The sequence below is a fragment of the Amblyomma maculatum genome, chromosome 6 (assembly GCF_055883805.1).
Source record: "Amblyomma maculatum isolate TAMU_Amacu chromosome 6, ASM5588380v1, whole genome shotgun sequence".
In the NCBI taxonomy this organism is placed as follows: Eukaryota; Metazoa; Arthropoda; class Arachnida; order Ixodida; family Ixodidae; genus Amblyomma; species Amblyomma maculatum.
The window spans coordinates 187,235,055-187,259,122 of record NC_139349.1 but is presented as its reverse complement, the minus strand read 5'-3'; the positions used below and the strand labels follow the sequence as shown (position 1 = coordinate 187,259,122).

The 24,068-nt window shown below is 44.9% G+C and overlaps 1 long non-coding RNA gene across 1 annotated transcript; it reads right to left on the bottom strand.

Moving 5' to 3' along the window:
* Window positions 1-1,646: 1,646 nt before the first annotated feature.
* On the bottom strand, window positions 1,647-3,370 carry LOC146187586 (uncharacterized). Its single transcript, XR_014707944.1, has 3 exons — window positions 3,242-3,370; window positions 1,853-1,996; window positions 1,647-1,749 (listed from the first exon to the last, which is right to left on the bottom strand). It is a non-coding gene; the product is annotated as an uncharacterized LOC146187586 (long non-coding RNA).
* Between the last annotated feature and the right edge of the window lie 20,698 nt (window positions 3,371-24,068).

The following is a 24,068-nucleotide window of genomic DNA, read 5'->3' as shown; positions in this document are numbered from 1 at the left end:
AACAGACTGTAAGCTGATTGGTCTGTAATTTTTAAGGTCCTTAGAGTCCCCTTTCTTGTGAATGAGGATAATGTTTGCATTCTTCCATGGTTCAGGTACCGTCGATGACACCAGGCACTGCGTATACAGGGTGGCCAGTTTTTCTAGCACTATATCCCCCCCGTCCTTCAGCAAATCTGTAGTTATCTGATCCTCTCCAGCTGATTTAACCCTTTTCATAGTTTTTAGTGCTTTCTTGACCTCGTCCTACGTCACTGGTGGAACGACTGACTGTTTTTTCCTACCGCCAATCTTATTACGGTCCTGACTACTTTGGCTACTGTAGAGATCTGTATAGAACTCCTCGGCTACTTTGAATATCTTGTCCATATTAGTGATGACGTTGCCCGCCTTGTCCCTTATTGCATACATCTGGTTTTTGCCTCTGCCCAATTTCTTCTTTACCGCTTTAAGGCTTCCCCCGTTCTTTACAGCATGCTCAATTTTCTCCATGTTATACTTCCTTATATCGGCCACCTTGCGCTTATTGATTAGCTTTGATATCTCGGCCAATTCGATCTGGTCTGTTGGATTGGAAGCTTTCATACTCTGGCATTTCTTAATCAAATCTTTCGTCTCCTTAGACAGTTTACCGGTATCCTCTCTAACTATCCTACCGCCTACTTTTACCGCGCACTCAGTAGTGATATAGGATGGCGGGTAATGTCGCCATCCTCAGTTAGAGCTGAATACCTATTCTGTAGCGAGATCCTGAACTCTTCTGCCCTCCCCCTCACCGCTAATTCGTTGATGGCTTTCTTTCTTACTAATCCGTTGCGTTCCTTCTTCAGATTGAGGCTAATTCGGGACCTCACCATCCTGTGGTCACTGCAGCGCAATTTCCCGATTACCTCTACATCTTGCATACCCAAGCAGCACGCCGTCAATGGACCGCCACTAGTCCAATATTGGGATATATTGGTCCCAATATTGGTCAATATTGGCGTCTGATTGGGGCGCAAAAAGAGCCAAGATATATGCCAACCAATTTTATTAGCTCTCCTATCAAATCCAGTATTGGCATACTACCTTGTTTACTGGCATTCAATGGCACTCAATGGCTACTCAATATCTTCCACCCAAGCTCACTCACTGGTTGTATCACTGCTATCCCGCCAAGCTCACTGGCCATCCAATATCTTGTTTCCATGCTTATTCACTGGATATTTACAACTGGCATCCAGCCAGATTTATCGGCTACCCAATATTTCCAATCCAATCTTGCCCAGTGGTTTTGCATTATTGGCATCCAGCCACAGCAATTGGCAATCCGGCACATTATAGTGCTGAAAATTTCTATAATCCGTACTACGGCTAGTTACTATTTTGTGCTATGGCTAATAGGCAACTAAGCCATCCAATACGTATGCAGTGCTGATGTTTTTCATGTAGCTTTTTATTGAAATAAAGCATGCTGAGAATATCCATGCATAGAAAATAATACAGCTGAAAGGTTCATTGCATGGTGATTTATTAGGTGTGCATGGGTTACAGGGCGTGGAAAAATTTAGGCAGAACTCTAAGACTTCAGTGCTCCTCCTGTTTTTGCGTCCCTTGGCAAGGTGTTCTCAAGTCCCAGGTTGGAGGAAGGCGCTGAGTTCATCGCAGCTTCTTTTGTGGTCGGTTGTAGGGGCAGCAGCTCCCAGCAGCCTTTAAAAATATGGACTTGAGCAGCGTGCATAACAATGTATTTCCTTTCGCAGATGGCACCTGGAAATAAAAGCAACATTCATAAATCCAATTAAGAGAGAAAGCTTTTGGAAAGTGGAAGTACAGCTAGACCGTGGAGTAAAAATGCAAAATAAAGCACCACCTGTTGGCCCTCAGGCAACTTTCTTGTCTGGTTTACTCAGGTTGAAATAAGCTGCATACTCGGTGAGGCCGGCCATATTAACTTGGTTACATTGGTTTCGACATCTGGCAGTGCACGGCTTCCCATGTGGATGTGTTGTTGACGCTGAAAACATAAAACAAATGATTCCGTTATCTATTCATTAAACGGTAGTCAGTGCTTGCCCCCTTCTACTTGTAGTGCCTTTATGATCGAACACCTGTAGAAGAAAGACGTCGTCAGAACTACACGCTTCAGATCAATAGCTTTCCTTTGAATAGTTTTAGTCCTTGCGGCAATCTACCCTAACGAAAAGAAACTACAAAGAAAAAAGAGATGCAAAAAATGGCAGTCGCACTTCGACGGCGGCTGCTAAAATTAGTGTACACCGCATCATTACTGCAAACAGAACATTTTAAAATTTGTCAAAGCTGTAGCGAAAACAACGTACTGCACAGATGCTTTGGGGTTTGTATGATGTACTCAAATTGAAAAAATTAAGAAATCCGTAGCTTAGCATAACGTTTGTTGTGGAAACAAGTTTGTACGTGTGGTAAAGTATAAGAACTATGGTAGCAACTGTAAATAAAAATCCCCTTTTCAGAAATTTTTTTTCATACAGTTCTTCGCGCGGACAGTAGAAGCCCTTGCACGTAGAAGATAAAGTGTCATGTTTCAGGCAAGCCCCTTTTTTCTGCGCGATATAACAATCTATAATTGTGGATAAGTGCACTTTTGAACGAAAACTTTTTTTATTATTTCCGCAAATAATCAAATTTAGCAGTAAGAATAAGTGCGTCGGCAGATCTTCTTTCCGGACGCTTTTAGTTTTCTACAATTAATAGTAAAACTGCACCTGCTGACTATTTTATGACACTTCTACTACTCGGGATTAGCGCAGGAGAAAGATCAAACACGTGAATAAGCTACACGTCGTTTAGACCATTCCAAACGCTCATTCATAACGGCAAATTACAATGTTAAATATTCGCTCGCAACTAAAAATCATGTTTCAGAAAGCCCAACTTAACCATGAATTTTGAATATAGTATGTAAAAGAAATTGATCACTTCAGACACACAACACGCGCGATTAAGTTGTAACTTGAAAATCACACAAAACACGCATCATGTTTTACAGGGCCACATTTTTCTTTTGCAATACAAATTGGCCACCTCTGCTCCGTAAATTTTGTCTTTGTGACCAGAGTTTATGCATACAAAATAGTGCGCTGAAAATACAGTTCAGAATTGGCTAGCGTGGTGAGGTCCAAATAAATGGCTTTCCGTTCTTGCAAGCATATCGGTTATTGACATGATGATCAAGGCTTGCAACATACAGCACCAAATCATGCAAAAAAAGGTATCTTACCGTAAGGCTAGCGCAGATTCGCAGACCTCAGTTGCAACAATCCAAAATGAATGTTGCCAGGCAAAGTACATCCCAGTGATCTGATGCTTTATTACACCTGGTAAGAAAAAGTAGCGATCTTACAACGAGACAAAGCTAGAAATAATCTCAGAAAGCTCAGTTCAGTTATGAAAAAACAACTTAAAATGCTTAAAATGCTGGTGATACTCACAGATATCCTCTTTCAGGCATGGTCATTAAAACAAATTGGAACTTTCACAAGGCTTGGGTTTTCGGTTCTGCTGTCCAAAGCTGCGGGAGCTCGAGCGGGTGGGGATTGTGTGGCCGGCCGGACGCCTCTGAATCAACCGCTTGTGTCGAGTTTCGAGGCACGGTTGGAAGGGGGCAGAAGGGTCGTTGGGTGTTCTCTCTCTCTCTCTCCTTTTGTATTTTTTTTTTCCTTGAGATCTGTCGAAAGAGGAGGCATAAAGCTCGAAAGGCGGTGAGAGAAATGAAAGAGGTCCCGTAGGACCGCGCGAGCCCAGAAGGCTGCCAGCCAGGAAAGTTGCCTCTCCCCCACCCCTCCCCATGTCCCATTTCCCCTTCCCCCGGACTCCAATAGTGCCATCGCGACATTAGGCCGGCATAACCCGCGTCCGGTATCCCCCCCCCCAAGAATATTCCACAGATCCTAGAAGAAGTTGGCGGAAAGGAAGGGAAGAGTGCGGGGGAGTAGACGGGGGGCATTGTGAGCAACGCATGCCTAGCCGGTAGGAAAGAAAGGGCAGTGAAGGTCGCTGTCCTTCCGCGATGACTGCTTCACGGGTGAAAAGGCTACAAGATGTGAAGTTGAAAGCCATTTGGAAAATTGCTTTAGTCAAGGCCCTCGGGCGGAGAGGCGACGAAAGGACGAGAGAATGGAAACTATATGTTCCTTGCGACAAGCTTGTGAGGAGGAATGCGCAGAGTTGTGCCCTCGGCTTCACTAAAACAAGGAGAAGTGCGTTCTGAGCTCTTTAGTCGCCTCGGTTGCTGGCTCGGTAACGTTTTCAGTGGCGTGATTATTTCGCTACATTTTTTTTTTGTTTATGCGAAATGCGTTTTACCTATGTGTTTCAGTAATAATCACATACGTAAAACAATCTTCAGTTTTCACGGAATCGTTCTCGGTTCGAACAAATGGACATATTTTTTTTACTAAAGATGGCACACAGGTTCATGACGGAGTGCTCTTGAAACGTCATCACGCGCAACTGAGCGATGCACAAAGGAAAAGAAAAGCGAAAGGGACCATAACTACGGGTACTTCAAGGTTAAAATTCCCATGTTATTAAGTTTTATTTTTTTTTTTTTTCAAATCAGGTAGACGTTTAGAGCAAGAAAAAATCCGCATAGAACTAAGCGTGGGCATATAAAGCAGCAAGAGATACAAAATACTCGACGAGCTAAGATCTGAAGAACTAAATTGGCAGTAAAGAAAGAATGGAAAGAAAGCAAGGGTCAACATTGAAGCTATATCTACAAACTTGGGACAAGGTGTAGTCCTCAGAAAGAAGCGTGGTAAAATCCTCTTTCAGCCCGCGGAAGCTGCACTTGTGAAAGCGGCAGAATATTTCAGAGGAAACCTAATTCCTAATCATGTGTTAGATTCTTCGAGAGTGATGTTCTCTAAAAATGCCCCAAAACTGCTTAAATAACGCACTCGCATTACGTTTAATATATATGAATTGCCATTAGCTATCTGGTTGACACGATGGGATAGAATTGTTTATTTCTCTGGAGGGAAACGCCTTCGGTGCGGTGATTATATGGTTGGATAATAAGGCATAGAATGCCTGAAGAATAGTTTCTGATCAGTGCTTAGGAGAACGCTGTCAAAAGCTGTAGTCAAATGCATCATTATGAGCCATGTATTGCAGCTTTCGAACAAAAATAACTTCCATAGAGAGCATCGTTATTATGCAATTTCAATTTTGTTACCGTATATGCTGGCGACACATGAGTGCGCATTCATTGCGCTATAGGTAATTGTTGTAAATTTTTTATTTTTTTCGTTTGCCTTGCCACATATAGTGCTATTGATTTTTTTTTATTATCTTCCACATGCACACAACGTTTCGGCACTATGCGATTTACGTCGCATTAGAATACGAACCATTCCAGTACAGTTCAGATTTCTTTTCTTGTCAAGTGAATTAGCTAGACATACCGTAGAATATATGTTGCTTGTATTTTTCTTTGAGCTGAAATATTTTATGCGCTGCTACACCGATGGCCAAAGTCGTTCAGTCTTTATCTGTCTATTGCTGAAGCCCACTGCAGAGCGCTAAAGAGTACAGGAATAAGATGCAAATTTGTGTTTAGTAGATGTTAGAACTCGAAGGCCTTGAAAGCAGCCCAACATATCTGTCTATAAGAACAGCTAGTACTGAGGCGTGGTATAGTCGGTGCTGATGCTAAATGCCGGAAACAGCTAGCGTAATGGCGAATCATGCAGTGAGTGTTTGATTGGCTAGCACGATCAATCTCTTCCACCTCTGCTATCGCTTGAACATATTGTTACGTACTTTGTACGCGATGTGACGTACTTTGTACGCACGGGGGGTTTATTTACAGGGATCGGTACAAAGAGGATTGCGGCGAAGCGTACAAACGTTCCTCTGCCCTTGCTCTTTCTTCTTCTTCGCCGATCTACCCGACCGCTCTTTTTCATCTTCTGTCGACGTTCTACGAAGGCGCGTGACATTTCCCTCCTCGCAGACGAAGCCCGTCGAGCGAGTTACAGAGATCCTCTGGAATGAAATCGCTTGAGTTTGGCCACATGCACCACCTGCGTCTGCCGTGACCGTCGACCATTCGCCGTTATGCGTGCTATGACGTAATTCAGGTCATTGATGCGTTCTAACACAACAAACGGTCCGGTGTAGTGTGAAAGCAGTTTTTGACAAAGACCACGCTTACGGAGAGGTGTCCACAACCACACATAGTCACCAGGAGCATAGGAAACTTGTTGGTGTCGGGCGTCGTAGCGGTTCTTAGAACGTTCTTGTGAAGATAAAATTCGAACTCTGGCCAGCTGGCGGGCTTCTTCAGCTCTGCAGAGTGTGGTAGCAAGAGAAGGTTCGTCATGAATGAAAAATGGCAGTATGGTGTCGAGGGCACAGCGAGGCGTGCGAGCATAGAGAAGGTAGAAGGGACTGTAGCCTGTTGTCTCATGTTGAGCTGTGTTATATGCATGCGTAATGAACGGTAGAACGCCATCCCAGTCCTTATGGTCTGCAGCGACGTACATAGCCAACATGGTGGTAAGCGTCCTATTAGTTCGTTCTAGCACACCGTTCGTTTGGGGATGATATGGCGTGGAGTGGCGAAAACTACAGGCGCTGAGGCGAAGAAGTTCTTTGACAATGTCCGCTGTGAATTGGCGTCCACGATCACTAATGATGACTGCAGGAGGGCCGTATCGAAGAATGATGAGTCGAAGTAAGAAATTTGATACTTCAGACGCAGTAGCGGATGGTATCGCGGCTGTCTCACAGTAGCGGGTTAAATAATCAACGCACATAAGAATCCATCGGTTTCCTTTAGAGGACCGTGGAAAAGGTCCAAGAAGGTCAATGCCAACTTGCTCAAACGGGGCTGTTGGAGGTGTGACTGGCTGCAGTTTTCCATGTGGGCTTGAAGTCGACAGCTTAAAGCGCTGACATTGCACACAGCTGGCTACATATCGCTTGATCGTTGAACGCATCTTCGGCCAGTAAAATCGCTGCTGTGTGCGGTGGAGTGTTCGAGCCACTCCCAGGTGACCAGACGTGGCGTCATCATGCGTCATTTCTAGAACTGTGATACGTAGGCTTTCCGGAACGACAAGAAGCATACGTGCTCCCCCAGAGGCGAAATTTTTCTTGTAAAGCACTCCTTCGCGAATGCTAAATGTGTTCTTCATAGGATCGTTGGCGGAATCAAACAGTGAAGTTAATGTTTTGTCTTTTCGTTGCTCGGTTCGGAAAACTCGGAGATTGGGGAAGGTTTGTGCAATTGGAGCCAAATATTCATCGAAATTGTCTGAGTCATTATCAGTCGTTTGAAGCGGCAAACGCGAAAGACAGTCAGCATCTGAGTGTTTATGGCCGCTTTTATGCACCACAGTAAAATTAAACTCTTGTAGGCGTAAAGCCCATCCAGCGAGCCGCCCACAGGGGTCACGAAGACTCACGAGCCAGCAAAGGGAATGGTGGTCGGTCACAATCGTGAAAGCATTCCCGTACAGATAGGAACGAAAGCGCTGTACAGCGAAAACAACGGCTAGACATTCTTGCTCCGTAACCGTGTAATTTCTTTCACATTTACTCAACGAGCGGCTGGCATACGCTATCACGTGCTGATCGCGTCCATGGCGTTGTATAAGTACAGCGCCGATACCGATACCACTTGCATCAGTGTGTACTTCAATTGGAGCTGATGGGCAGAAGTGGCGGAGGATTGGGCCCGAGGTCAAAAGAAACTTCAGATGACGGAAAGCTGAGTCACATTCGCTGGTCCAATTGAATGGTGTATCTTTATGCAGTAGACTCTTAAGTGGGTAAGCGATGTCTGCAAACCTTGGTATAAAGCGTCGAAAGTACGAGCATAGCCCCAAAAAGCTCTGCAACTCTTTTACTGATTTGGGTACGGTAAAACTTTTGACGGCTTCAATTTTTTTGGGATCTGGTCGAACACCTTCTTTGTCAACTAAGTGACCAAGGACAATTGTTTCACGATCGCCAAAATGACATTTCTTTGCATTCAGTACAAGACCAGCTCGTTCCATGCAATTAAGTACGATATCCAGACGGCTGTTGTGCTCACTAAATGTTTTGCCAAAAATTACTACGTCGTCCAAATAACATAAACAAATTTGCCACTTTAGTCCACGTAGAATTGTATCCATGAACCGCTCGAATGTGGCAGGTGCATTACATAATCCAAAAGGCATAACGTTAAATTCGTAAAGTCCGTCTGGTGTTACGAATGCCGTTTTTTCTTTATCTGCAGTGTGCATGGGGATTTGCCAGTAACCGGATCTCAAGTCAATAGAGGAAAAGTATGAAGCTGAGTGCAGACAGTCAATTGCGTCATCTATACGTGCAAGCGGGTAGACATCTTTCTTCGTGACTTAATTTAAACGGCGGTAGTCAACACAAAACCTCCATGTGCCATCTTTCTTTTTAACAAGGATAACTGGAGCTGCCCAAGGACTACAGGACTCTCGAATAATGCCGCGCTTTAGCATGTCTTGAACTTGCTCATCTATTACCTTACGTTCAGTTGCTGAGACTCGATAGGGCTTCTGACGTATTGGAGGGGCGGACCCTGTGTTGATCGTGTGATGAATACGACTGGTAGGCAGTGGCATTGAGTCATCCTTGGCAAAGTCGAACACTGTCACGTGTTTCAGTAGTAGTTCCACTAGAATACGACGTTCAGTTGTAGAAAGAGACTAATCATAGCCGTAACTTGGGTCTCCATGCCTTATTCCGCAAATGTGTCGAATGGTGTGAGTCCCCAGTAGGCATAGTCGGGGATCGTTGTTGTTCGGTGTGCAGCCGTCCGTGAATGTTCGCGTGGGGTCGGTAATCTTGCACAGTTGGAAAACGACGGCGGCAGTATCTAGCGATATGCCCCGCAATGCCACACCTGTAGCACACAGGTTGAGGGCGCCAGCGATCAGCATAAGAGTCCTCACTAACGAAGTCGCGACGTTGGTTGTAGCGAGGCTCTCGCTGCTGACAAACCACATTTTCAGTGTAGGCGGGCCTCTTTTCCATCGGCTGGTGGTCATAACGTTGAGTATAGCTGCGCTGATCGTCCATATGGGAAGCGCCGCTAGGTTGAACCCACGGAGTGGACAGGGCGGCAACATTTGCCTGCGGTGCACAACTCTGCCGCACATATTCTTCACTACAGATGGCGTCCCTAGATCTTGACAATTCCTCGCGTACAATCTCTCGTATCATATCAGCCATGGAAACTGAAGGACAGGCTTCAACACTGGCTACAGAGGTGACATTGGCCAGTCTTCCGAATTTGGGTGTAATTCGTCGCAGCTTGAGAGCCTCAAATGTTCTACAATGCTTTATAACATCAGCGGTGGTGCTCAGGTTCTCTTTGCTAATAAGAAAATTATAAACGTCTTCCGCTATTCCTTTCAGGAGGTGACCGACTTTGTCTTCTTCAAGCATAGTGGGGTTGACGAGTCTGCACAGCTTTAAGATGGCTTCGATATATGCAGTACAAGTTTCTCCGGGTACTTGTGCCCGGTGAAACAAAGTTTGTTCAGCGCGCATCTTCTTTGCAGATTCATCTCCAAAATTTTTCTTGATTTCGCTGGTAAAGATAGCCCATGTACTTAATGAATCCTCGTGATTATCGAACCAGTCGAAGGCAGTGGCGGCAAGGAAGAACACCACATTAGCCAGCTTAGTAGCGGCGGTCCAGTGATTATATTTACTCACTCTTTCGTAGTGCTTCAACCACTCATCAACGTCCTCCTCAGGTATTCCGGAAAAAGTACGCGGCTCTCGATAATGGGGCCAGTTGTTCGCCGTGGATGGTCCTGGCTGCTCGGTACTGCCGTCTTCAGCCATGTCTGATGGCATTGGTGGTAGATGAAACGCTCCGTGGTCGCTACCCACCACCTCCACCAAGATGTTACGTACTTTGTACGCGGTGTGACGTACTTTGTACGCACGGGGGGTTTATCTACAGGGATCGGTACAAAGAGGATTGCGGCGAAGCGTACAAACGTTCCTCTGCCCTTGCTCTTTCTTCTTCTTCACCGATCTACCCGACCGCTTTTTTTCATCTTCCGTCGACGTTCTACGAAGGCGCGTGACAACATGTAGGGATTCTCTCTATTGCGTAAAACAAGGCGGAAATAATGATGCTACGCGTGCATGTTTCCAATCATGGACAAACATTTACAGGATCTGGATTCATCGGATATATTCGATCGTTTCTGCGTTTACTATCCAAACGTAGCCACTGGTGTTTGTTCAAGCGACTCACACGTTCTGTTGCGTTCTTTGCATTTGAGTATACCTTGCGTTTCTTGTCTGCGAAGGAGGTTTTTCGCGGACACGCATCTATTAAATGCTTGCTTTTCAGATGTGTGCTCGAGCGTGTTCGTATGCTTGTGCACTGGTATGCGTATATATATGCCCATGGAACGAAATCCCATGCTCGAGAGTTGTTGTCGAAATGTGTTCAGGATCTGTGCACTGATGTGTCTATCACTTTCAATTATCCTGGTTTGACGAGATCAGAAAAACAAATCGTCTCCACCGGGAATCAGACTCCTAGCCTAGCTAGCGCTTTAACCAACTGCGCTAAACCCCGGATCGCGAAACTAGCACTATACGTAATTCTCCTTGTCTACCGTGATGATAGCGACGAGAATCACGCTGCAATTAGTGATAATGACAATGATGACAGTATCAATGGTAATGACGCTGCGTTTAGTTGATAACGATAATGATACGTGATGCACCGTGTACAGCAGCATTTATCTCACCTTCGCAAATTTCTGCAGTGTAGATTCCACGTGCTGTCAGAATTTTTTCAACACTTGGCTAAAGTTTGGAACACTATCTCTGTTAGCTACGTCCACGCGTGATCGACATCCGGCCCTCTAGTCTGCAGGAATTGCCTCGAAGATATTATATGCAGAATTTTACATAACTATTAATCGCGCCTAAAATCGTAAATAAAAGAGTACTCTACCAAAATTGCCAAATATAATCGCAGGTCATCCGCAACAATTCATGAATCACGGAAATTATATTCAGAAAAATATATTCTACATTTTCCGTGATGGGCGCTTCTGTGCATTTTGTGTGGTCAGCTCAGTCAAACAATTTTAGGACAATCTGTACATTATTCCCAAAAAACATTATATATATGGTGGCCCAAATTACGTATGGCATATGAATATTTTCTACAGTTGATCGTAAACTGATGTCCGGGCCAGCAAAAAATTTATTTGGGATGAAATTAGTCCAAAAACAGTTATATTGGGATACATGCACATTGAAAAATGTCTGTGTCGGTCAGAGCTGCTTCTACTGTTTTTTAGCGCCGCCGCAGCCTGTAATGTGCAATGGTGACCAGCCATCAAAACTCGTTAGACAATATTGACTACTAGAAACCACGATATATACAATATTGGAATGCCACCAAATCTGATGAGACAATATTGACCAATCTATGTCAAGATATATTTCATGTTGACAAGCCATCCATATTGGCAGAACATTATTGCCCAACCTATGCCATTAGGATGCAATGCTGGCTAGTCATCACAGTTCATCGAACAATATTGAACAATATAATGCAACATGTATACATTGTTGGCAAGCCGCCATGACAGGCGGGTCACTTTTGACCAATATATGCCAAGGTTTATTTATAGCTGACAAGACAAACATAAAGGGCCAGACAATATTAACCAATTTATGCCATTATATGTGCAATGCTGGCAAGCCATCAAAGCTCATTACACAATATTGACCACTATAAACCAAGATATATGCAATGTTGGGATGCCACCAAAACCGTTGGGGCAATATTGACCAATGCATGCCAAGATATATTCAATGTTAACAGGACTACCATAATGGCTGGACAATATTAACCAAGCTATGCCATGATATGTCCAATGCTGGTTAGCCATCACAGTCCATCACTAAGATCCGATCTGTATACATTGTTGGCATGCCAGCGTGACTGTCAGAACAATATTGACCAATGCATGCCAATATATATTCAATGTTGACAAGATAGCCACATGGGCAGAACACTATTGCCCAACCTATGCCATGATATGTGCAATGCTGGCCAGCCATCAAGGCTCATTGGACAATATCGGCCAGTAGAAACCAAGATATTACAATATAAGGAAGCCGCCAAAGTTGGTTGGACATTATTGACCACTGTATGCCAAGATAAATTGAATATTAAGGAGCCGTTGTTATTGACCGGACAATATTTACCAGGTGTTCCCCCTAACAAAGGGCGGCGCGAAACAACACTGATGTGCCATATGTGGCTCGGTGTTGCATTCACCAAAAAACACGCTAATGTGATGAGAATGGCGGATAGCCCTAACTGCGAAAGATGCGGCTGCGAAGAGACCACACAGCATCTCCTTTGCGAGTGCCCTGCTTTTTCAAGCGAAAGACATGCGCTGCGTTCGGCTCTGGACCATCTTGACAGCCGTCCTTTCACAGAGGAGAAAATCCTCGGCCCATGGCCACAGAAGGCGTCTAACGGCAAAGCCTTCAAAGCACTTATGTGTTTTATGAGAGACACAAACTTGATTGAGAAACTGTGACTGTGCTCCTCGCCGCCTTACCTTTCCTATCATTCTCTTCTATCTTTCTCCTTTAAACTCCTCATTCCCCTTCCCCAGTGCAGGGTAGCAAACCGGAAGCTTTCCTGGTTAACCTCTCTGCCTTCTCTCTCTTTCTCTCTCTCTCTCATTGTAGCTGGTTGGCCAATAATGACCAGGTTGTTTCATTGTGTATACAATAATGGCAAGCTGTTCAATATGCATGGGCATTATTGACCGCGTTTAGCCGGTTGAATGCCAATAACAGATATGGGTGAAGTTCACTGGGCCAATAATGATTATGTTATAGCACGGCTGCACAATATTGGTAGCTCATTGGCACCATTGGGCCACTTGTGGGCCAGTAATCCCCAATCAATCCCCAATATTGGGCCGATGGCTGGTGCTGCCTGGGTAATGGCGGGGGTTGAACACATTATGAAGTCGATTTCATTTTTAGTCTCTCCGTTAGGACTTTTCCATGTCCATCTCCGGTTCTTCCGTTTGCTGAAGAAGGTATTCATGATTCGTAAGTTATTGCGCTCCGCAAACTCAACTAGTAACTCCCCCCTGCAATTCCTAGAACCAATGCCAGTCTCCTGCCTGTTTTTTACCTACCTTGGCATTGAAGTCACCCATTAGTACAGTATACTGCGTCTTTACTTTTCGCATTGCCGATTCTACATCTTCATAGAAGCTTTCAACTGCCTGTTATCATAACTACATGTAGGTGCATATGCCTGTACAACTTTCAGTTTATACCGCTTATTAAGCCTAATTACGATGCCTGCAACCCTCTCATTAATACTATAGAATTCAACTATATTACCCGCTATATAGTTATTGACAAGGAAACCTACTCCTAGTTGTCGCATCTCAGGAATCAAGCTTCCAAAACTTACCACTTTTTTATGTACAAAGTGGCAAAGTTTTCGGCTCGATAACGCGCGCAGGCTACAGAGCTAGCAGGTGCTGCGGTTAATTTCAATCAATCAAAGTCATCTTTATTTGTATGCAACGAAGTACATAAATAATATTTGGACCGATAGCCGCAGGGCTAGTAGACGGCCCAGTACAGAATAAACTTGATCAGGCAGCCATAATGAGCACGCACACACACACACACACACACACACACACACACACACACACACACACACACAAAGAATAAAACAAACAAAAAGAATCAACATGCACGGAGGAAAATACATTTAGCAAACAATTACTAGGCGAGTAATACAAAGCGCAAGCGCACAAAAAAAGGGGGGGGAGGGCATCATGACTTCTTGGCTGTTAATAAAGAACATTTTGCAACTCATTTTAAAGTTATCTGCAAGTTTCACAATAATAGGGCAAGTGTTCGAATGTTTTGCTCCAGAAAATTGCACTAAACGTTCTCCATACACATTGTGGCAGGCAGAGAGGTTGAAATTGACATTTAATGCGTGTCTTGTATTGCGAGATGGTAACAAGCAAATACGAAAATTCGGTCCAAGTTACAGAGATGGAAATTGAGTCAAATGGATGCTGAGGTTCAAAGTTGCACATCTGCTGCTGCGGGCATGAGTTCTCGCTCGGCTCTTCTGCTGCTGCCGGCTCCTCAGAAGCATTGTCAAACATGCTTGACGGTCCATAGCTGTCGTCTGCATTGGCCGGCATTACTGGCACTGCGGTTTTGTCGTTTAGCGGCCGGTTGGTCGCAGAGGTTCCTCACAAGCTTCCTTTTCGATGTCTTCTTAGACAGAAGATGCTTCTGATAACGGTCGAATACTGTTGGCACGGCTTCGGGCGTGGTCTACCTTGTGAGCTCGTTGGCGATGCCATTCACCGTCACTTGAACGTTATCACAATGTAACTCTCCTCAAAATGTTTTTCGCAGACAAAACACGTTGGAGTAAACTTTTAATCAGCCACTTCCACTCCGCAAGCGCAAGGTCCGATGGCACACCGAACCTAGGAACCTTGTCTTGATTCGAGCGGTAGCCACTCCGACAGAGCGGCACGAAACATTTTTTTTCCCTGCCCTGATGCTTTATTTTTAGCACCATTAGTAGTTAAAAATTTAATACCCTAGCTCATATGAATGCAAGGAATAGAACGACTAAAACAAAAGAATAGCGTAGACGCGTCCAAAACGCTTCGAACCTCTGGAGGCACGGCCAGCGCAACTGCGGCAACGGCTGTGTGGATTGATGACGCTGAACCCTTTGAATCGGGCGGCGGCGTCACAAGCCGCCTAGCTAGGGAGTCTACATGTTTCGCCGCTGCGGGCGAAACATGTATAGGCTTCCTACACCTACACTAATGATGATGATCGATGATGATGTGGCTATTTCTTTGCATCAGGAAAAGGGGGGGGGGGCGCACGATGTGCACCCTAGCTGAAAGTTCGTTCGTTTCACCTGCACTACGTGAGCTGGTTCACGTAATGCTGCACTTCATCATTCGTTTCAGCGATGCAAGATGGCGCCCTCTGCACCACGCCGTTCGTTTCAAAAAGTGCAGACGTCGTGCAGGCCGAGTTCACGAAAAGTTCAGCAAAACTATAGTGCCTAGAATATACTGGCTAGTGTGACAAGCGCCCGCGCTTCCCTATGGGCGAGGATGGCGCTATTTGCAATGAAAGCCAATCGTTAGCGGCAGAGGGCGCTGCTTGTCGGGAGGGTGCCACCTGAGCAGACGACGCAGTTTTCTCTCTTCAGAATACGGAAATCTGTTGGTGTTGTGCGTGCGTGTTAAACCTGCTTCTGCGCGTCTTTTGCTTTCACGAAGGTGCAGTAGTTTATTTACGGTGTAGGTGTTTGCTCATGCGAGTCGTTCCACACTTCTACCTGCTCGGCGACGATTGCATCGGTTTTTTTTTTTCTCGTTTTGTGCGCGTGTTCTGAGCTCGCCTGTATCACTTCTTTTTTTACTGTGTCGCCAGTGGTGAAGCGCGGTTCCCGATTGTTGTTTCCCCAGTGCCTCTCACTAGACTGCAGAGAAAAATGCCAAAGAGAAAGCGGTGGTGTACAGAGAAGACTTGCTTTTTTGGCAAACGGGGCTACCGCTAGAACAAGGAGCGTACGTACTACTGCGCTATCTGATGCTACGTAAGTACGCATTCTGTACAATGGGAACGAAGCATCGATAGAAATGACGGAAGGTAAACGGCAACTGCTTTTGTTGGCGAGAAACATTTTTAGAGCATGCAGTTATATTCACAAGGATGCAAACCTGGGCGAGTCGGTAACGGTGCTCCATGGCAGTATGTAGCACAAAGAATGTACACAGGCGCTACAGACAGCACCTGTGTTGTGTACCTTTTCTGTGTCCCTCGATTGTCCTTTTGCGCTACACATATGTCATATGGATGCAGTTATATATTAGGCGCATGTTTCACCGTAAGCGCGGCATTACCAACGAGCTTCATCGCGATTAACCGGCCGCGTCTCGTGCATATTGTGTATCTGAGAAAAAAAAACTTCGTCAGCTTCTTCATTCAAAAGATGGTAACTTCGGCAAAACCTTGTGCAATCGCAGGCCGCGATGTACCTTAATTAGCCGCTGTAAGTAAAGGTTCCTCGTTTGTGCTCTGCTGTTTTTTTTATTTTTATTTTTATTCAAATATCTCACGGGCTCCGACTGGAGTATTATGTGAGGGGGGTTACATAACTGGGGTGCGAAACAGAAGCATGTAGAAGATGGTTATTTCAACATCGTTATCTTCAAAACGTTAACATTATACCCTCCACACCTTGTGCCCAAGACGGCACCAAAAAGGAAGGAAAGAAACATATGCGAGCAGCAACCAGCTCGTAAACGCCACAAGCGGGACGCAGGGACTGGACCCGGCGATTCGGGCTCGGAAATCAACGAGGGCTCCTGTTTTCTCGAAGCTGGCTTTCAAGACTGCAACGACTCCTCCAGCTCCAGTGAAGCGGGCATTGTGGGTGAACAGAGTGGCAGCCAGGCTACACTGCAGACACCTAACCACCACGGAGGCCGTCATCCGTTTGAGGACATTCTCATTCCGGTTACATGGATGCGGATACCTTCCGTGGACGACAGCCTAGCTTATGCTTAAGACCCAATAACTTTGAAAAGATGAAGGTTGACCTTGCATTCCAACTTTTTGGAGATGACTTTTTACTTTTTTTGCACCGGCGGCATATGTGGAGACTATATACACTCGGGTGCGACCAACAGAAGACTTCGTCAAGCTAACCAATCGCCTGATACGAGTAATGACCTCCAGGATAACCAAGCGTGCACTTAAGCCGGGTAGCCCAGACATGCGTTTCTTGGAAGACTTTTTAGGATATCTGGACAAGTGGGAAGAACATGCCAGCATTGCCTTCCACTCGCATTGTCACCTTTGATTAAACATGCTGCTTTCGTTCTATTAAACCGAATCTGTGTTTCGTGACTTGTATTCTTTGAGTTTGAATTCATCCAAAGCGAAAGCTCTCATGTGCGTTTACCGGGTTAGCGTGTGGCTCACGTACCGATTGAGCTTACAAGTTCGAGCAATCTGCACAAAGCAATTCGATATTAACATTAGCATGTTAAAACGTTATATCAGTCCTAAGCTCCTGAAAGAGCTCTAAAACAAAGTATTAAACGTGAGCCAAAGCAACGCGCAGCTCCCTTTCCAACTCTCAGCAGCGCGGCGCAATGTGCGCGAGAAACCGGCTCGCACCCTCTCGCACCACAGCGCCGCTATGCGGCCGCCGGCGGCTTTCATTGCAATTCGAGCCATCCCAGCCGGCGCGCTCAACACACTAGCCAGTATATTCTAGGCACTATAGCAAAACTGTGCACCTCCTCAGCGGCTGCAGCCGCCGCGTGAAAGCAGACGACAGCTTGCGCTACGATGGTTTGCGTGTTGTGAACAGTGAAGCGATCCTTATTCCACTGGTCAACGAGAACGGTGCCCGTGTTTGCCAAAGAAACGACGACGTGTACTTCAAACCATGTCTACCAAGTAAGCACGTGCATGCGTTATGGTTCATGCTGACTTCAATCATGATCGAAGTTTGTTTGCGCTTCGTGCCAGCTGCCGCATGGTGCGCATACACATGCATCGATCGAGGCTGGTTCGTGTCAGCGCTTCATTGCGATGTGCTGTTTGAAAATTGATCTTATTCGGCATTTTCGTGCCGGTTGATGTGTGTGGCAATATAATTCACAGATAGCCGACCACATATGCGGTCGGCTTTTGTACATATTTATTTATTTATTTATTTATTTATTTATTTATTTATTTATTTATTTATTTATTTATTTATTTATTTATTTATTTATTTATTTATTTATTTATTTATTCAAATACCTCACGGGCTTCGATTGGAGTATTATGTGAGGGGGGGTTACATAACTGGGGTGCTAAACAGAAGCATGTAGAAGATGGTTATTTTAACATCGTTATGTTCAAAACGTTAACCTTATACAATGGCAAACACAAGAAAAGAGAACAAAATTTGAAAAGCACACTATAGAACACACTTCAGTAACAGCACACTTCAGAACAAAATTTTGCTTATTTTTTCTTTGAAAATAACATAATCTGAAGTGTGAACAATGTTATCAGGAAGACTATTCCAATAAATGATGGCACGGGGCAGGGCTGATGAGTTGAATGCAGTGGTTCTTCCCGAAAGGCGTTTAAAACTGAGGTGATTATGCAATCGGTGAGATGTGCGGGCCGGTTTTGTGAGAGGTAGTGTGAAGGAATGATGGTTATAAACAATTTTATGGAAGAGACAGATAAGTGCTATTGTTCTGCTAGATTCTAAGGATGGAAGGAATAACGACGCCTTAATGTTAGTTATACTGGAATGTCGGCAATAGTTGCGAGAAATGAAATGAGCGGCACGATTTTGTACGCGCTCTAGGGAATGAATTAAGTAATGTTGGTGGGGTGACCAAATGGAAGATGCGTATTCAAGTTGTGGGTGAACAAATGTTTGATATGCCAACTGCCGCGTGGAAGAAGGTGCACCTCTGAGGTTACGTTTTAAATAACCTAATGTACGGTTAGCTTTGGCAGTAATTTTTTCTATGTGGGTCTTCCATGAGAGATTTGGTAAAAAGTGCACGCCAAGGTACTTGTATGAGGACGCAAGGGTGACTGGCTGTGATTAAGCAAGTAAGTGAAACGGTGAACAGTCTGTTTACGGCTAAATGTCATTAATTGGCATTTATCAGTGTTAAGGGACATTTGCCATGATGCGCACCAGTTATTAATGCGGTGTAGATATTCTTGACGGACGATGTGGTCATTAGCAGAGCGGATTTTGCGATAAATGACGCAATCGTCAGCAAACATTCTGAGTGTTGAGGTGATGCTTAACGGTAGGTCCTTGATGAAAATCAGAAACAGTAAAGGGCCTATTACACTACCTTGCGGTACGCCTGATGTTACATCAATTAGAGGGGACGAATTGTTATCAACAGAAGTGAATTGCTTATGAAATGATAAAAAGTTTCTTATCCAAGAAATTGTTAATGAATCAAGATGCAAGGATGAGAGTTTCGCGATTAAACGACAGTGTGGAACGCGGTCGAAGGCTTTAGCATAGTCGAGGAATATACAGTCGATTTGAAGATTTTCGTCCATACCTTGAAGCAGCTCATTAGTAAACTCGAGTAGTTGTGTCTCACATGATAACCCTTTTCTGAACCCGTGTTGTTGTGAATAAAAGAAACCGTTGCCTTCTAAATGTAGTGCCGTGTTAGATGCAATGATGTGGTCGAGAAGTTTGCAAGATATACATGTCAGCGATATTGGGCGATAGTTAGCAACATTAGTTCGGTCACCAGATTTGAAAATTGGAATAACTTTTCCAATTTTCCACTAGAATGGTATCTCTCCTGTTGAAAGGGATTGGCGAAATATATGAGCATCGCATATTCATGAATGAATAAAGAAACATGAAGATTTTAAAGTATACCACATCGCATTAAGTACGTCTTGTGCAAATGCATATATATATATATACGCACCTTTTGCGACAGCCGGCGATCGAATCGCACATGGATCACCGCATGCGTGTGTCTACTTCTCGAGTATGCGTAGCCGATACCTTGGCGAACTCTATCGTGCTCTCGTTCATAAGTGCCGTTTATTACAAAGCACAGGCCAAAAGCATCGCGGCTGGATAATGTCAAAACTTCGTTGTCATGTGCTATTTGAAAATTCATCAAGTTAACTGAAACGTTGGCGTCGGCTGACGCGATGTTGCACACAGCCGGCCGCAGCTTGTTGGCGACGCCATGGTTAGCAGACGGCCCGGCCTGCACTCTACTATTCGTTTGTAAGTAGCGGGTGCCGATGCTGCACCTGAACTGCTGGAACTGGTGCTGCACGCTTGCGGCATCTCCGCAGAACTTTACGGAACTGGTGCAGAGTGCAGCTGAATCGAACAGACCTGTACATGTCATAAGTCATAGCGCGCACACACACACACACAGTCCTCCACTACGGCGTCTCTCATAGCCTCAGTCGCTTTGGGACGTTAAACCCCACAAACCAAACCAAACCAAACACACACACAAACACACAGCAGGTCTGTTCGATTCAGAACTGGTTCTCAGCACCAATTCTGGAATAGTTCCGCTGGGGCCAGTCAAAGTTCCAGTTATGTGGTTCAGGTGGAGCTGCCACTGCTAAAATCCCTTGATAATTTGAAAGTAGCGACTTTCTGTGAACTATGCCGCCGCGCCGCGCACCCTCGCCGATCCTCCTCTCTCACCTCTCCCATCGGACGGTGATTGGCTCCGCGGGCGGTCTCCGGGAAAAGTGCGCGAAAAGTTTGCTCTTTTTGTGTTTTCATTTTTCGTCGGCGCCATTTTTTGGGCCGCCACCGCTGCTACGACCGAGCTCCCTGACATTGCGCGCTTGCTCTTCGCGTTATTCGCGTTCTTTTAGTGCAGCACTATGCCCAGTTGCAAATTAATTGAGCTTAAGAACTTCTCTTCATCGCACCTGTCGCTCACCAGCCTTTCTGAAGGTGTGGCTGAAGTCGTTAAAGTAGCAGAAAACGTTTTCCGTGCAAATAAAGGAGCACTACTGTCGAACCGTGTCGACCCGTCGGAAATTGAGGAACCAATAATGAAAAGCATTTCAGTGCAAACGCTTTTTCCTTCTTGTCATATCGTAATGCCTGAAGTTGTTCACACATTCCTGAAGGTAAGAAGGCAGATATTCGTTCGAACTGAGGCTTCTCACAGCACACCTGATGTTGCCAACAGCAAGTGCGGAAGCAAAAGTGTTGGTATGCGTGCAGCGGTATCCGCGGTGCGGTAAATTTTTTGAAACTCTGCTAATGGTGCTCATCGCAGTAATGCAGCGCATGTCCAGAGCGAGATTTAACCTAGATTTTTTTTATGAATGCGACTTGTCTAACGATCTTCGCTTATTTGTTTTGCTGAACCGTTACACCAAGTGAGATGTAGCAATGCCACATTCTAGGAAAAGACCTCATATTGCATTCACATAAATCATAATTTTTTTAATCACTTCAGTGCTTTTCAGTGTTGCTGAATGTACTCAAGTATTGTAAATATCCAATGCATGCCATTTTTGTCTATTCATTTCTACAGTTCCTGATCATTTGCTTTACTTGAGCATGGTCGCGTGGTCTTTTGTTGAATACATCATCTGCTCAAAAACTATAGGCCTCTATTTGAGCTGTTTCATTTCCCTAAGTATGTTTTTTTTCTGTGTTTTGTTTTGAAGACTGCACCCAACCGGTCACAGATGTCCACAGCTGGCTTATTAGCGGTTTTTATGTATATTTTCGGGATAAAACTACAGGACTCACCTGTAATAAACATTACATCTAAAAAACTTATACTCAATATGATATTAGTCAGGCACTTGCTTTAGTTTAGCCTTGAGTGTGGCTGACCAAATTGCTAAGACCCTATAATTTTCTCTTGGGTTTTGTCACGGTCGTTGCTATCAGTTTTTTCTTTCCTAATGTAACATCTCTTCAAGCCGGTTGAAAAGGGAATAGAATGTGGGCGGAAAAGGCCCAAGTGTGCCAAACTTTGGGGGTGGCCTACCTAAATTTGGAAGCCAACACTGAATTTCCCATAGTTAAACTATCTTCGACTCCAATTTTGATCAGATTCGGAATAAGTTATATTTCAGGGTCCAGGTGGGCTAGAATTTGGTGTGGCACACCTAAATTTGGATGTCACCATTAAATTCGCCATAGTCAAATTAGGTTGGGCCTTAATGTTGGTCAAATATGGATGATGTCAAATATGTGGGTTCCAGAGAGAGAAATTTTGTGGATAGCTCACCTAATTTTTGAGGTCACCATTGAATTGGTCCTACTAAAATTAGGCTTGACTCCAGTTTTGATGAAATTCGGACAAGGTCAAATTTTGGTGGTCGAGAGGGCCAAATTTTAGGGTGCGGACACTTTCCTTGGATACCGGGAAATTGGTGCGCGGATCTTTGGCTCTCGGTTCCGGCTCGACATCACCTCAAGGTCGCCGACAGCGGGAGCTAAAGGCGTTTCATGCTTAATAGAAAAAAGTTCATACTCGTTTTCACGCCGCCGCGAAAATTCACAACTACAAAAACGATTAAGCCGTTGCATGTGCACTGCACGGTGCCAAACTCCGACTGAATCTTAATGGAAAGTTTTAGGACGGGCATCAAAGCAAATGTCTCAGCTTGTTCCCAGCAACCATCCCACTACTAAAACTCCACTTGTGAGCAACTTCATAAATTGTACTTCCGCTGAAATTAGTTCGAGGTGAATCTACATTTAACAAAACATTGGTATGCTGAAAATATTCTGGAATGTTCAAATATACTGTAAATATTAAGCTTCATATACTATGCTTTGTTGAGACAGACGGTATTGAAAAGTCAAAGGGAATGAGAGATGTATGCAGCAAGTGGTTTTGTTCGTACCGCAAGCTCTCGTAATTGGCACTTTCATTGCGCGTACGAGACACTAATTTATATGGCTCGTGGTAGTCAAGCGTGTCGCATGTCTTACTCGAGTTTTCATTCAATAACAGAGCGTGGAAAAAGCGTGAACTTAAGAGCGCGCGCATGTGCCAGCCAACTTTCCGGACGGCGAGTGAGCGATGCCCAAAAAAGGATGCCGTGTGCAGCGCGCGCAGCCGGCGGGCGAGGATATTCAAGGAGGAAAACGCCGGAGTGGAGGAGAGTGTCGCTACTTTCAAATTATTGAGAGGTTTTAGTCACTGCGCGTCAGCAGCGCCACACATTACTGGTGCGGCATTTTCAATCGAGCCTTGTCGTCTGCTTGCTTTGTTCCCGTTGGCCGCGAGCTGTAAGTTCTCGCGGTGAGGCTATCTATCGTCGTGCCTCGCGAGGCTACCGACGACAACTTCCCCAAAGTCATTTTTAAGAAATTTCTGGAGTCCTCCGAGGAACCCGACGCCGTGCTTTCCTTCGCAGCAGCACGGTTATTACATCGTGGTTTAGACCGAGGCCGAACGACTGGTTCGGACATCATCGTCATCATCATCATCATCAGCCTGACTATACCCACTACAGGGCGAAGGCCTCTCCCATATTTCTCCACTTAACCCGGTTCCGTGCTAGCTGCATCCACTTGAACCCCGCGAACTTCTTAACCTCATCCGCCCACCTAACTTTTTGCCGCCCCCTGCTACGCTTTCCTACTCTTGGAATCCAGTTTGTTATCCTAAGCGACCATCGGTTATCCTCTCTTCGCACTACATGTCCTGCCCATGCCCATTTCTTCTTCTTAATTTCCACTAGAATGTCGGTAACTTGAGTTATTTCTCTGACCCACTCTGCACGCTTCCTATCTCTTGATGTTACCCCTACCATTTTTTGTTCCATAGCCCTCTGGATAGTCCTCAACTTAAGTAGAACTCTCTTCGTTAACCTCCACGTTTCAGCCCCATAGATGAGTACAGGTAAGATGCAACTGTTGTATACTTTCCTCTTGAGCGATACCGGTAGCTGCTAGTCATAATCTGCGAGTACTTGCCAAATGCGCTCCATCCCAATCTTATTCTTCTTGTTATTTCCTTTTCATGGTCCGGATCTGCGGTTACTACCTGTCCTAAGTAGACATATTCGCCTACTACTTCCAGTACTTCACTATCTAATGTAAACTGATGTTCCTTTCCGAGGCTGTTGAACATTACCTTAGTCTTCTGCATATTGATTTTCAAGCCTACCTTTCTACTTTTCCTGTCTAGGTCATCAATCATTATTTGCAGTTCATCCCCCGAGTTGCTTAGCAAAGCAATGCCATCGGACATTGCCTTGCTAAGCAACTCGGTTCGTCATGTCATCGGTTCGGACAGACCCCAATTAATCAAGTTCCCGTACAACTGAAGCACTGTTGCTAGATATTGCAGCTTAGAACTCATGGGGCTATTCAGATTGCCGCAAGAGATCTTACAGGAACTTGCCATTTTTGCGGAGAATGACGTCGGATCGGTCGATGACTGGAAATAAAATGCCCCTAA